The sequence below is a fragment of the Balaenoptera borealis genome (genome assembly GCF_965194805.1).
Source record: "Balaenoptera borealis genome assembly, contig: HAP1_SCAFFOLD_42, whole genome shotgun sequence".
Lineage (NCBI taxonomy): Eukaryota > Metazoa > Chordata > Mammalia > Artiodactyla > Balaenopteridae > Balaenoptera > Balaenoptera borealis.
The window spans coordinates 401497-415942 of record NW_028124003.1 but is presented as its reverse complement, the minus strand read 5'-3'; positions in this window follow the sequence as shown (position 1 = coordinate 415942).

Here is a 14446-nt window from a genome sequence, read left to right as displayed (position 1 = left end):
ATGTCTCATCCAGCTGTGGGTCTAGATATGGTCAATCCAGGTTGCATCACAGCCCCTGAACGCATTGTGTAAGAATTTCGCTCTCTTTCACTGTCTTTGTTTCATGGGTTTTTCAAAGTAATTTATTTTTATAATGGGGTTTAGCTGCTTTTCACTGCTGTGTTTATGCCGCTTTACACCCACTTGACACACTAACAGAGAGATATCAATACATAGGTTTTAAGATTATTACTAGTCAGATATATTCTTGTGCGGTGAATAGGGCGTGTTGAGTCCAGTTCTCTGAGCAAGGAGTAGGTCTTGTCTATTACATATTGGGTTTATGGAACGGTATCTGAGCTAATTTGAAACCCTTGTTTTATGTATCACCCCACCTCACCTTTCCCGTTAAGCAGCCATAGTGTGTTTTCTGCATGTGTGACTCTGTTCTGTTTTGTAATACAGTTCAAGTGTAACGGTTTTTACATTCCCTCTATAAGTGATACCTTATGAGAAGTGTCCTTTTCTGTGTGACTTATTTCACTTAGAATCGTCGTACCTAAATCCACTCATCATGCTGCTACTAGCCTTATGACATTGATTTCATGGCTGAGTGATATTCCATTGTACATAAGGACCACAACTTCTTTATCCATTTTTCTCTTTCCTGGGATATTGAAGGTGGAATGAAGTGGAGGTCCTTGTCAACAGAGCAGCCCTAAACTTTGGGGTGCTTGTGTCTTGCTGATTTTTAATTTTCCCAATTTATACCCCCATGAGTGGAAGTGCCCTATGCTCTCTAAGCTTTGCTTTTTAGACGTTTCAGGACTCACCGTACACTTCTCCAGAGTGGCTGTTGACAATTTACATCCCGCCCATCAGTGTAGCAAGGCTCCCATTTCTCCATGGCCTGTCCTGCATTTTTGGTTTTGAGACTTTTTTCAGCATGGCCCTTTTGACCGATGGGAAGCGAGACATCTTTGTAGCGCTGATTTGCCTTTCCAGGTTGCTTGGTTGGCCAAAAAGGGCGTATGCGTTTTTTCCTGAATATATTCAGGAAAAAACGCATACGCCCTTTTTGGCCAAGGGCATCATTGTCAACGTTTTGCCGCTTTTCATGTGCTTTAAAGGCGATTCGAATCTACCTCCTGAAATATGTTTCCTGCAATTCTGCCTTGATTTCAAATCCTCTTCTTTCCCTTCCCTCAATATATTTGTGGACGAGAGTTATCATTTATAACTCTGCAGGTTTGTGAATTGCAGTGCCCTGAACCTCCATTTTACAACTCGCGTTTTTGGGAGATGGCCGCAAAAGCGCAGGATGGCTTCAGGCCCTGTTCTTGTTCCGGGGGGCAGGCTGAGCCTGTGGTTAATTCTTCTTCCTGATGGGAAAATAGAGTGACCTGTGCCTGTCCCAACACCAAGAGATAGTCTCTCATTGGTTTCACGTCTTCCCGTTCATCCTCAGGACAAATTGCAACCTGTACGGAACAGGAGGTTAAAGGTGATGATGCTCCAAGGAGGGAGATTGCTAGTAAAGTGGCTGGAATGGCGAACCCGAGCACAAGGAGATGAGAAATGAGGTGCGTTTTAGAAACCTTTCCCCATCACACGGTGTACCATCTTCTGGGTTTCTCATGCATGTTTTCGATGTAGGAAGATGCCCTTGAACCTGGAGATTTGGGACCCATGCGATGGGTACCACGCAGTATTACTTTAAAGGGGCTGCGTTTGCTCACCCAACCTCACCAAACCTCTCAGCCGCAACAGTGTCCACCCTTATGTCTCATCCAGCTGTGGGTCTAGATATGGTCAATCCAGGTTGCATCACAGCCCCTGAACGCATTGTGTAAGAATTTCGCTCTCTTTCACTGTCTTTGTTTCATGGGTTTTTCAAAGTAATTTATTTTTATAATGGGGTTTAGCTGCTTTTCACTGCTGTGTTTATGCCGCTTTACACCCACTTGACACACTAACAGAGAGATATCAATACATAGCTTTTAAGATTATTACTAGTCAGATATATTCTTGTGCGGTGAATAGGGCGTGTTGAGTCCAGTTCTCTGAGCAAGGAGTAGGTCTTGTCTATTACATATTGGGTTTATGGAACGGTATCTGAGCTAATTTGAAACCCTTGTTTTATGTATCACCCCACCTCACCTTTCCCGTGAAGCAGCCATAGTGTGTTTTCTGCATGTGTGACTCTGTTCTGTTTTGTAATTCAGTTCAAGTGTAACGGTTTTTACATTCCCTCTATAAGTGATACCTTATGAGAAGTGTCCTTTTCTGTGTGACTTATTTCACTTAGAATCGTCGTACCTAAATCCACTCATCATGCTGCTACTAGCCTTATGACATTGATTTCACGGCTGAGTGATATTCCATTGTACATAAGGACCACAACTTCTTTATCCATTTTTCTCTTTCCTGGGATATTGAAGGTGGAATGAAGTGGAGGTCCTTGTCAACAGAGCAGCCCTAAACTTTGGGGTGCTTGTGTCTTGCTGATTTTTAATTTTCCCAATTTATACCCCCATGAGTGGAAGTGCCCTATGCTCTCTAAGCTTTGCTTTTTAGACGTTTCAGGACTCACCGTACGCTTCTCCAGAGTGGCTGTTGACAATTTACATCCCGCCCATCAGTGTAGCAAGGCTCCCATTTCTCCATGGCCTGTCCTGCATTTCTGGTTTTGAGACTTTTTTCAGCATGGCCCTTTTGACCGATGGGAAGCGAGACATCTTTGTAGCGCTGATTTGCCTTTCCAGGTTGCTTGGTTGGCCAAAAAGGGCGTATGCGTTTTTTCCTGAATATATTCAGGAAAAAACGCATACGCCCTTTTTGGCCAAGGGCATCATTGTCAACGTTTTGCCGCTTTTCATGTGCTTTAAAGGCGATTCGAATCTACCTCCTGAAATCTGTTTCCTGCAATTCTGCCTTGATTTCAAATCCTCTTCTTTGCCTTCCCTCAATATATTGGTGGACGAGAGTTATCATTTATAACTCTGCAGGTTTGTGAATTGCAGTGCCCTGAACCTCCATTTTACAACTCGCTTTTTAGGGAGCTGGCCGCAAAAGCGCAGGATGCCTTCAGGCCCTGTTCTGGTTCCGGGGGCAGGCTGAGCCTGTGGTTAATTCTTCTTCCTGATGGGAAAATAGAGTGACCTGTGCCTGTCCCAACACCAAGAGCTAGTCTCTCATTGGTTCCACGTCTTCCCGTTCACCCTCAGGACAAATTGCAACCTGTACGGAGCAGGAGGTTAAAGGTGCTGATGCTCCAAGTAGGGAGATTGCTAGTAAAGCGGCTGGAATAGCGAACCCGGGCGCAAGGAGATGAGAAATGAGGTGCGTTTTAGAAACCTTTCCACATCACACGGTGTACCATCTTCTGGGTTTCTCATGCATGTTTTCGATGTAGGAAGATGCCCTTGAACCTGGAGATTTGGGACCCATGCGATGGGTACCACGCAGTATTAGTTGAAAGGTTCTGCGTTTGCTCACCCAACCTCACCAAACCTCTCAGCCCCAAGAGTGTCCACCCTTATGTCTCATCCAGCTGTGGGTCTAGATATGGTCAATCCAGGTTGCATCACAGCCCGTGAACGCATTGTGTAAGAATTTCTATCTCTTTCACTGTCTTTGTTTCATGGGTTTTTCAAAGTAATTCATTTTTATAATGGGGTTTAGCTGCTTTTCACTGCTGTGTTTATGCCACTTTACACCCACTTGACACACTAACAGAGAGATATCAATACATAGGTTTTAAGATTATTACTAGTCAGATATATTCTTGTGCGGTGAATAGGGCGTGTTGAGTCCAGTTCTCTGAGCAAGGAGTAGGTCTTGTCTATTACATATTGGGTTTATGGAACGGTATCTGAGCTAATTTGAAACCCTTGTTTTATGTATCACCCCACCTCACCTTTCCCGTTAAGCAGCCATAGTGTGTTTTCTGCATGTGTGACTCTGTTCTGTTTTGTAATTCAGTTCAAGTGTAACGGTTTTTACATTCCCTCTATCAGTGATACCTTATGAGAAGTGTCCTTTTCTGTGTGACTTATTTCACTTAGAATCGTCGTACCTAAATCCACTCATCATGCTGCTACTAGCCTTATGACATTGATTTCATGGCTGAGTGATATTCCATTGTACATAAGGACCACAACTTCTTTATCCATTTTTCTCTTTCCTGGGATATTGAAGGTGGAATGAAGTGGAGGTCCTTGTCAACAGAGCAGCCCTAAACTTTGGGGTGCTTGTGTCTTGCTGATTTTTCATTTTCCCAATTTATACCCCCATGAGTGGAAGTGCCCTATGCTCTCTAAGCTGTGTTTTTTAGATGTTTCAGGACACACCGTACGCTTCTCCAGAGTGGCTGTTGGCAATTTACATCCCGCCCATCAGTGTAGCAAGGCTCCCATTTCTCCATGGCATGTCCTGCATTTCTGGTTTTGACAGTTTTTTCAGCATGGGCCTTTTGACCGATGGGAAGCGAGACTTCTTTGTAGCACTGATTTGCCTTTCCAGGTTGCTTGCTTGGCCAAAAAGGGCGTATGCGTTTTTTCCTGAATATATTCAGGAAAAAACGCATACGCCCTTTTTGGCCAAGGGCATCATTGTCAACGTTTTGCCGCTTTTCATGTGCTTTAAAGGCGATTCGAATCTACCTCCTGAAATCTGTTTCCTGCAATTCTGCCTTGATTTCAAATCCTCTTCTTTGCCTTCCCTCAATATATTTGTGGACGAGAGTTATCATTTATAAGTCTGCAGTTTTGTGAATTGCAGTGCCCTGAACCTCCATTTTACAACTCGCTTTTTAGGGAGCTGGCCGCAATAGCGCAGGATGGCTTCAGGCCCTGTTCTGGTTCCGGGTGGCAGGCTGAGCCTGTGGTTAATTCTTCTTCCTGATAGGAAAATAGAGTGACCTGTGCCTGTCCCAACACCAAGAGCTAGTCTCTCATTGGTTCCACGTCTTCCCGTTCATCCTCAGGACAAATTGCAACCTGTACGGAACAGGAGGTTAAAGGTGATGATGCTCCAAGGAGGGAGATTGCTAGTAAAGTGGCTGGAATGGCGAACCCGAGCACAAGGAGATGAGAAATGAGGTGCGTTTTAGAAACCTTTCCCCATCACACGGTGTACCATCTTCTGGGTATCTCATGCATGTTTTCGATGTAGGAAGGTGCCCTTGAACCTGGAGATTTGGGACCCATGCGATGGGTACCACGCAGTATTACTTTAAAGGGTCTGCGTTTGCTCACCCAACCTCACCAAACCTCTCAGCCCCAAGAGTGTCCACCCTTATGTCTCATCCAGCTGTGGGTCTAGATATGGTCAATCCAGGTTGCATCACAGCCCCTGAACGCATTGTGTAAGAATTTCGCTCTCTTTCACTGTCTTTGTTTCATGGGTTATTCAAAGTAATTTATTTTTATAATGGGGTTTAGCTGCTTTTCACTGCTGTGTTTATGCCGCTTTACACCCACTTGACACACTAACAGAGAGATATCTATACATAGGTTTTAAGATTATTACTAGTCAGATATATTCTTGTGCGGTGAATAGGGCGTGTTGAGTCCAGTTCTCTGAGCAAGGAGTAGGTCTTGTCTATTACATATTGGTTTTATGGAACGGTATCTGAGCTAATTTGAAACCCTTGTTTTATGTATCACCCCACCTCACCTTTCCCGTTAAGCAGCCATAGTGTGTTTTCTGCATGTGTGACTCTGTTCTGTTTTGTAATTCAGTTCAAGTGTAACGGTTTTTACATTCCCTCTATCAGTGATACCTTATGAGAAGTGTCCTTTTCTGTGTGACTTATTTCACTTAGAATCGTCGTACCTAAATCCACTCATCATGCTGCTACTAGCCTTATGACATTGATTTCATGGCTGAGTGATATTCCATTGTACATAAGGACCACAACTTCTTTATCCATTTTTCTCTTTCCTGGGATATTGAAGGTGGAATGAAGTGGAGGTCCTTGTCAACAGAGCAGCCCTAAACTTTGGGGTGCTTGTGTCTTGCTGATTTTTCATTTTCCCAATTTATACCCCCATGAGTGGAAGTGCCCTATGCTCCCTAAGCTTTGCTTTTTAGACGTTTCAGGACTCACCGTACGCTTCTCCAGAGTGGCTGTTGACAATTTACATCCCGCCCATCAGTGTAGCAAGGCTCCCATTTCTCCATGGCCTGTCCTGCATTTTTGGTTTTGAGACTTTTTTCAGCATGGCCCTTTTGACCGATGGGAAGCGAGACATCTTTGTAGCGCTGATTTGCCTTTCCAGGTTGCTTGGTTGGCCAAAAAGGGCGTATGCGTTTTTTCCTGAATATATTCAGGAAAAAACGCATACGCCCTTTTTGGCCAAGGGCATCATTGTCAACGTTTTGCCGCTTTTCATGTGCTTTAAAGGAGCTTCGTATCTACCTCCTGAAATCTGTTTCCTGCAATTCTGCCTTGATTTCAAATCCTCTTCTTTGCCTTCCCTCAATATATTTGTGGACGAGAGTTATCATTTATAACTCTGCAGGTTTGTGAATTGCAGTGCCCTGAACCTCCATTTTACAACTCGCTTTTTAGGGAGCTGGCCGCAAAAGCGCAGGATGCCTTCAGGCCCTGTTCTGGTTCCGGGGGCAGGATGAGCCTGTGGTTAATTCTTCTTCCTGATGGGAAAATAGAGTGACCTGTGCCTGTCCCAACACCAAGAGCTAGTCTCTCATTGGTTCCACGTCTTCCAGTTCATCCTCAGGACAAATTGCAACCTGTACGGAACAGGAGGTTAAAGGTGCTGATGCTCCAAGTAGGGAGATTGCTAGTAAAGCGGCTGGAATAGCGAACCCGGCCACAAGGAGATGAGAAATGAGGTGCGTTTTAGAAACCTTTCCCCATCACACGGTGTACCATCTTCTGGGTATCTCATGCATGTTTTCGATGTAGGAAGATGCCCTTGAACCTGGAGATTTGTGACCCATGCGATGGGTACCATGCAGTATTACTGTAAAGGGTCTGCGTTTGCTCACCCAACCTCACCAAACCTCTCAGCCCCAAGAGTGTCCACCCTTATGTCTCATCCAGCTGTGGGTCTAGATATGGTCAATCCAGGTTGCATCACAGCCCCTGAACGAATTGTGTAAGAATTTCGCTCTCTTTCACTGTCTTTGTTTCATGGGTTATTCAAAGTAATTTATTTTTATAATGGGGTTTAGCTGCTTTTCACTTCTGTGTTTATGCCGCTTTACACCCACTTGACACACTAACAGAGAGATATCTATACATAGGTTTTAAGATTATTACTAGTCAGATATATTCTTGTGCGGTGAATAGGGCGTGTTGAGTCCAGTTCTCTGAGCAAGGAGTAGGTCTTGTCTATTACATATTGGTTTTATGGAACGGTATCTGAGCTAATTTGAAACCCTTGTTTTATGTATCACCCCACCTCACCTTTCCCGTGAAGCAGCCATAGTGTGTTTTCTGCATGTGTGACTCTGTTCTGTTTTGTAATTCAGTTCAAGTGTAACGGTTTTTACATTCCCTCTATCAGTGATACCTTATGAGAAGTGTCCTTTTCTGTGTGACTTATGTCACTTAGAATCATCGTACCTAAATCCACTCATCATGCTGCTACTAGCCTTATGACATTGATTTCATGGCTGAGTGATATTCCATTGTACATAAGGACCACAACTTCTTTATCCATTTTTCTCTTTCCTGGGATATTGAAGGTGGAATGAAGTGGAGGTCCTTGTCAACAGAGCAGCCCTAAACTTTGGGGTGCTTGTGTCTTGCTGATTTTTAATTTTCCCAATTTATACCCCCATGAGTGGAAGTGCCCTATGCTCCCTAAGCTTTGCTTTTTAGACGTTTCAGGACTCACCGTACGCTTCTCCAGAGTGGCTGTTGACAATTTACATCCCGCCCATCAGTGTAGCAAGGCTCCCATTTCTCCATGGCCTGTCCTGCATTTCTGGTTTTGACACTTTTTTCAGCATGGCCCTTTTGACCGATGGGAAGCGAGACATCTTTGTAGCGCTGATTTGCCTTTCCAGGTTGCTTGGTTGGCCAAAAAGGGCGTATGCGTTTTTTCCTGAATACATTCAGGAAAAAACGCATACACCCTTTTTGGCCAAGGGCATCATTGTCAACGTTTTGCCGCTTTTCATGTGCTTTAAAGGCGATTCGAATCTACCTCCTGAAATCTGTTTCCTGCAATTCTGCCTTGATTTCAAATCCTCTTCTTTGCCTTCCCTCAATATATTTGTGGACGAGAGTTATCATTTATAAGTCTGCAGTTTTGTGAATTGCAGTGCCCTGAACCTCCATTTTACAACTCGCTTTTTAGGGAGCTGGCCGCAATAGCGCAGGATGGCTTCAGGCCCTGTTCTGGTTCCGGGTGGCAGGCTGAGCCTGTGGTTAATTCTTCTTCCTGATAGGAAAATAGAGTGACCTGTGCCTGTCCCAACACCAAGAGCTAGTCTCTCATTGGTTCCACGTCTTCCCGTTCATCCTCAGGACAAATTGCAACCTGTACGGAACAGGAGGTTAAAGGTGATGATGCTCCAAGGAGGGAGATTGCTAGTAAAGTGGCTGGAATGGCGAACCCGAGCACAAGGAGATGAGAAATGAGGTGCGTTTTAGAAACCTTTCCCCATCACACGGTGTACCATCTTCTGGGTATCTCATGCATGTTTTCGATGTAGGAAGGTGCCCTTGAACCTGGAGATTTGGGACCCATGCGATGGGTACCACGCAGTATTACTTTAAAGGGTCTGCGTTTGCTCACCCAACCTCACCAAACCTCTCAGCCCCAAGAGTGTCCACCCTTATGTCTCATCCAGCTGTGGGTCTAGATATGGTCAATCCAGGTTGCATCACAGCCCCTGAACGCATTGTGTAAGAATTTCGCTCTCTTTCACTGTCTTTGTTTCATGGTTTATTCAAAGTAATTTATTTTTATAATGGGGTTTAGCTGCTTTTCACTGCTGTGTTTATGCCGCTTTACACCCACTTGACACACTAACAGAGAGATATCTATACATAGGTTTTAAGATTATTACTAGTCAGATATATTCTTGTGCGGTGAATAGGGCGTGTTGAGTCCAGTTCTCTGAGCAAGGAGTAGGTCTTGTCTATTACATATTGGTTTTATGGAACGGTATCTGAGCTAATTTGAAACCCTTGTTTTATGTATCACCCCACCTCACCTTTCCCGTTAAGCAGCCATAGTGTGTTTTCTGCATGTGTGACTCTGTTCTGTTTTGTAATTCAGTTCAAGTGTAACGGTTTTTACATTCCCTCTATCAGTGATACCTTATGAGAAGTGTCCTTTTCTGTGTGACTTATTTCACTTAGAATCGTCGTACCTAAATCCACTCATCATGCTGCTACTAGCCTTATGACATTGATTTCATGGCTGAGTGATATTCCATTGTACATAAGGACCACAACTTCTTTATCCATTTTTCTCTTTCCTGGGATATTGAAGGTGGAATGAAGTGGAGGTCCTTGTCAACAGAGCAGCCCTAAACTTTGGGGTGCTTGTGTCTTGCTGATTTTTCATTTTCCCAATTTATACCCCCATGAGTGGAAGTGCCCTATGCTCCCTAAGCTTTGCTTTTTAGACGTTTCAGGACTCACCGTACGCTTCTCCAGAGTGGCTGTTGACAATTTACATCCCGCCCATCAGTGTAGCAAGGCTCCCATTTCTCCATGGCCTGTCCTGCATTTTTGGTTTTGAGACTTTTTTCAGCATGGCCCTTTTGACCGATGGGAAGCGAGACATCTTTGTAGCGCTGATTTGCCTTTCCAGGTTGCTTGGTTGGCCAAAAAGGGCGTATGCGTTTTTTCCTGAATATATTCAGGAAAAAACGCATACGCCCTTTTTGGCCAAGGGCATCATTGTCAACGTTTTGCCGCTTTTCATGTGCTTTAAAGGAGCTTCGTATCTACCTCCTGAAATCTGTTTCCTGCAATTCTGCCTTGATTTCAAATCCTCTTCTTTGCCTTCCCTCAATATATTTGTGGACGAGAGTTATCATTTATAACTCTGCAGGTTTGTGAATTGCAGTGCCCTGAACCTCCATTTTACAACTCGCTTTTTAGGGAGCTGGCCGCAAAAGCGCAGGATGCCTTCAGGCCCTGTTCTGGTTCCGGGGGCAGGATGAGCCTGTGGTTAATTCTTCTTCCTGATGGGAAAATAGAGTGACCTGTGCCTGTCCCAACACCAAGAGCTAGTCTCTCATTGGTTCCACGTCTTCCAGTTCATCCTCAGGACAAATTGCAACCTGTACGGAACAGGAGGTTAAAGGTGCTGATGCTCCAAGTAGGGAGATTGCTAGTAAAGCGGCTGGAATAGCGAACCCGGCCACAAGGAGATGAGAAATGAGGTGCGTTTTAGAAACCTTTCCCCATCACACGGTGTACCATCTTCTGGGTATCTCATGCATGTTTTCGATGTAGGAAGATGCCCTTGAACCTGGAGATTTGTGACCCATGCGATGGGTACCATGCAGTATTACTGTAAAGGGTCTGCGTTTGCTCACCCAACCTCACCAAACCTCTCAGCCCCAAGAGTGTCCACCCTTATGTCTCATCCAGCTGTGGGTCTAGATATGGTCAATCCAGGTTGCATCACAGCCCCTGAACGAATTGTGTAAGAATTTCGCTCTCTTTCACTGTCTTTGTTTCATGGGTTATTCAAAGTAATTTATTTTTATAATGGGGTTTAGCTGCTTTTCACTTCTGTGTTTATGCCGCTTTACACCCACTTGACACACTAACAGAGAGATATCTATACATAGGTTTTAAGATTATTACTAGTCAGATATATTCTTGTGCGGTGAATAGGGCGTGTTGAGTCCAGTTCTCTGAGCAAGGAGTAGGTCTTGTCTATTACATATTGGTTTTATGGAACGGTATCTGAGCTAATTTGAAACCCTTGTTTTATGTATCACCCCACCTCACCTTTCCCGTGAAGCAGCCATAGTGTGTTTTCTGCATGTGTGACTCTGTTCTGTTTTGTAATTCAGTTCAAGTGTAACGGTTTTTACATTCCCTCTATCAGTGATACCTTATGAGAAGTGTCCTTTTCTGTGTGACTTATTTCACTTAGAATCATCGTACCTAAATCCACTCATCATGCTGCTACTAGCCTTATGACATTGATTTCATGGCTGAGTGATATTCCATTGTACATAAGGACCACAACTTCTTTATCCATTTTTCTCTTTCCTGGGATATTGAAGGTGGAATGAAGTGGAGGTCCTTGTCAACAGAGCAGCCCTAAACTTTGGGGTGCTTGTGTCTTGCTGATTTTTAATTTTCCCAATTTATACCCCCATGAGTGGAAGTGCCCTATGCTCTCTAAGCTTTGCTTTTTAGACGTTTCAGGACTCACCGTACGCTTCTCCAGAGTGGCTGTTGACAATTTACATCCCGCCCATCAGTGTAGCAAGGCTCCCATTTCTCCATGGCCTGTCCTGCATTTCTGGTTTTGACACTTTTTTCAGCATGGCCCTTTTGACCGATGGGAAGCGAGACATCTTTGTAGCGCTGATTTGCCTTTCCAGGTTGCTTGGTTGGCCAAAAAGGGCGTATGCGTTTTTTCCTGAATACATTCAGGAAAAAACGCATACGCCCTTTTTGGCCAAGGGCATCATTGTCAACGTTTTGCCGCTTTTCATGTGCTTTAAAGGCGATTCGAATCTACCTCCTGAAATCTGTTTCCTGCAATTCTGCCTTGATTTCAAATCCTCTTCTTTGCCTTCCCTCAATATATTTGTGGACGAGAGTTATCATTTATAACTCTGCAGGTTTGTGAATTGCAGTGCCCTGAACCTCCATTTTACAACTCGCGTTTTTGGGAGATGGCTGCAAAAGCGCAGGATGGCTTCAGGCCCTGTTCTTGTTCCGGGGGGCAGGCTGAGCCTGTGGTTAATTCTTCTTCCTGATGGGAAAATAGAGTGACCTGTGCCTGTCCCAACAGCAAGAGATAGTCTCTCATTGGTTTCACGTCTTCCCGTTCATCCTCAGGACAAATTGCAACCTGTACGGAACAGGAGGTTAAAGGTGATGATGCTCCAAGGAGGGAGATTGCTAGTAAAGTGGCTGGAATGGCGAACCCGAGCACAAGGAGATGAGAAATGAATTGCGTTTTAGAAACCTTTCCCCATCACATGGTGTACCATCTTCTGGGTTTCTCATGCATGTTTCCGATGTAGGAAGATGCCCTTGAACCTGGAGATTTGGGACCCATGCGATGGGTACCACACAATATTACTTTAAAGGGGCTGCGTTTGCTCACCCAACCTCACCAAACCTCTCAGCCGCAACAGTGTCCACCCTTATGTCTCATCCAGCTGTGGGTCTAGATATGGTCAATCCAGGTTGCATCACAGCCCCTGAACGCATTGTGTAAGAATTTCGCTCTCTTTCACTGTCTTTGTTTCATGGGTTTTTCAAAGTAATTTATTTTTATAATGGGGTTTAGCTGCTTTTCACTGCTGTGTTTATGCCGCTTTACACCCACTTGACACACTAACAGAGAGATATCAATACATAGGTTTTAAGATTATTACTAGTCAGATATATTCTTGTGCGGTGAATAGGGCGTGTTGAGTCCAGTTCTCTGAGCAAGGAGTAGGTCTTGTCTATTACATATTGGGTTTATGGAACGGTATCTGAGCTAATTTGAAACCCTTGTTTTATGTATCACCCCACCTCACCTTTCCCGTTAAGCAGCCATAGTGTGTTTTCTGCATGTGTGACTCTGTTCTGTTTTGTAATACAGTTCAAGTGTAACGGTTTTTACATTCCCTCTATAAGTGATACCTTATGAGAAGTGTCCTTTTCTGTGTGACTTATTTCACTTAGAATCGTCGTACCTAAATCCACTCATCATGCTGCTACTAGCCTTATGACATTGATTTCACGGCTGAGTGATATTCCATTGTACATAAGGACCACAACTTCTTTATCCATTTTTCTCTTTCCTGGGATATTGAAGGTGGAATGAAGTGGAGGTCCTTGTCAACAGAGCAGCCCTAAACTTTGGGGTGCTTGTGTCTTGCTGATTTTTAATTTTCCCAATTTATACCCCCATGAGTGGAAGTGCCCTATGCTCTCTAAGCTTTGCTTTTTAGACGTTTCAGGACTCACCGTACGCTTCTCCAGAGTGGCTGTTGACAATTTACATCCCGCCCATCAGTGTAGCAAGGCTCCCATTTCTCCATGGCCTGTCCTGCATTTCTGGTTTTGAGACTTTTTTCAGCATGGCCCTTTTGACCGATGGGAAGCGAGACATCTTTGTAGCGCTGATTTGCCTTTCCAGGTTGCTTGGTTGGCCAAAAAGGGCGTATGCGTTTTTTCCTGAATACATTCAGGAAAAAACGCATACGCCCTTTTTGGCCAAGGGCATCATTGTCAACGTTTTGCCGCTTTTCATGTGCTTTAAAGGCGATTCGAATCTACCTCCTGAAATCTGTTTCCTGCAATTCTGCCTTGATTTCAAATCCTCTTCTTTGCCTTCCCTCAATATATTGGTGGACGAGAGTTATCATTTATAACTCTGCAGGTTTGTGAATTGCAGTGCCCTGAACCTCCATTTTACAACTCGCTTTTTAGGGAGCTGGCCGCAAAAGCGCAGGATGCCTTCAGGCCCTGTTCTGGTTCCGGGGGCAGGCTGAGCCTGTGGTTAATTCTTCTTCCTGATGGGAAAATAGAGTGACCTGTGCCTGTCCCAACACCAAGAGCTAGTCTCTCATTGGTTCCACGTCTTCCCGTTCACCCTCAGAACAAATTGCAACCTGTACGGAGCAGGAGGTTAAAGGTGCTGATGCTCCAAGTAGGGAGATTGCTAGTAAAGCGGCTGGAATAGCGAACCCGGGCGCAAGGAGATGAGAAATGAGGTGCGTTTTAGAAACCTTTCCACATCACACGGTGTACCATCTTCTGGGTTTCTCATGCATGTTTTCGATGTAGGAAGATGCCCTTGAACCTGGAGATTTGGGACCCATGCGATGGGTACCACGCAGTATTAGTTGAAAGGTTCTGCGTTTGCTCACCCAACCTCACCAAACCTCTCAGCCCCAAGAGTGTCCACCCTTATGTCTCATCCAGCTGTGGGTCTAGATATGGTCAATCCAGGTTGCATCACAGCCCGTGAACGCATTGTGTAAGAATTTCTATCTCTTTCACTGTCTTTGTTTCATGGGTTTTTCAAAGTAATTTATTTTTATAATGGGGTTTAGCTGCTTTTCACTGCTGTGTTTATGCCACTTTACACCCACTTGACACACTAACAGAGAGATATCAATACATAGGTTTTAAGATTATTACTAGTCAGATATATTCTTGTGCGGTGAATAGGGCGTGTTGAGTCCAGTTCTCTGAGCAAGGAGTAGGTCTTGTCTATTACATATTGGGTTTATGGAACGGTATCTGAGCTAATTTGAAACCCTTGTTTTATGTATCACC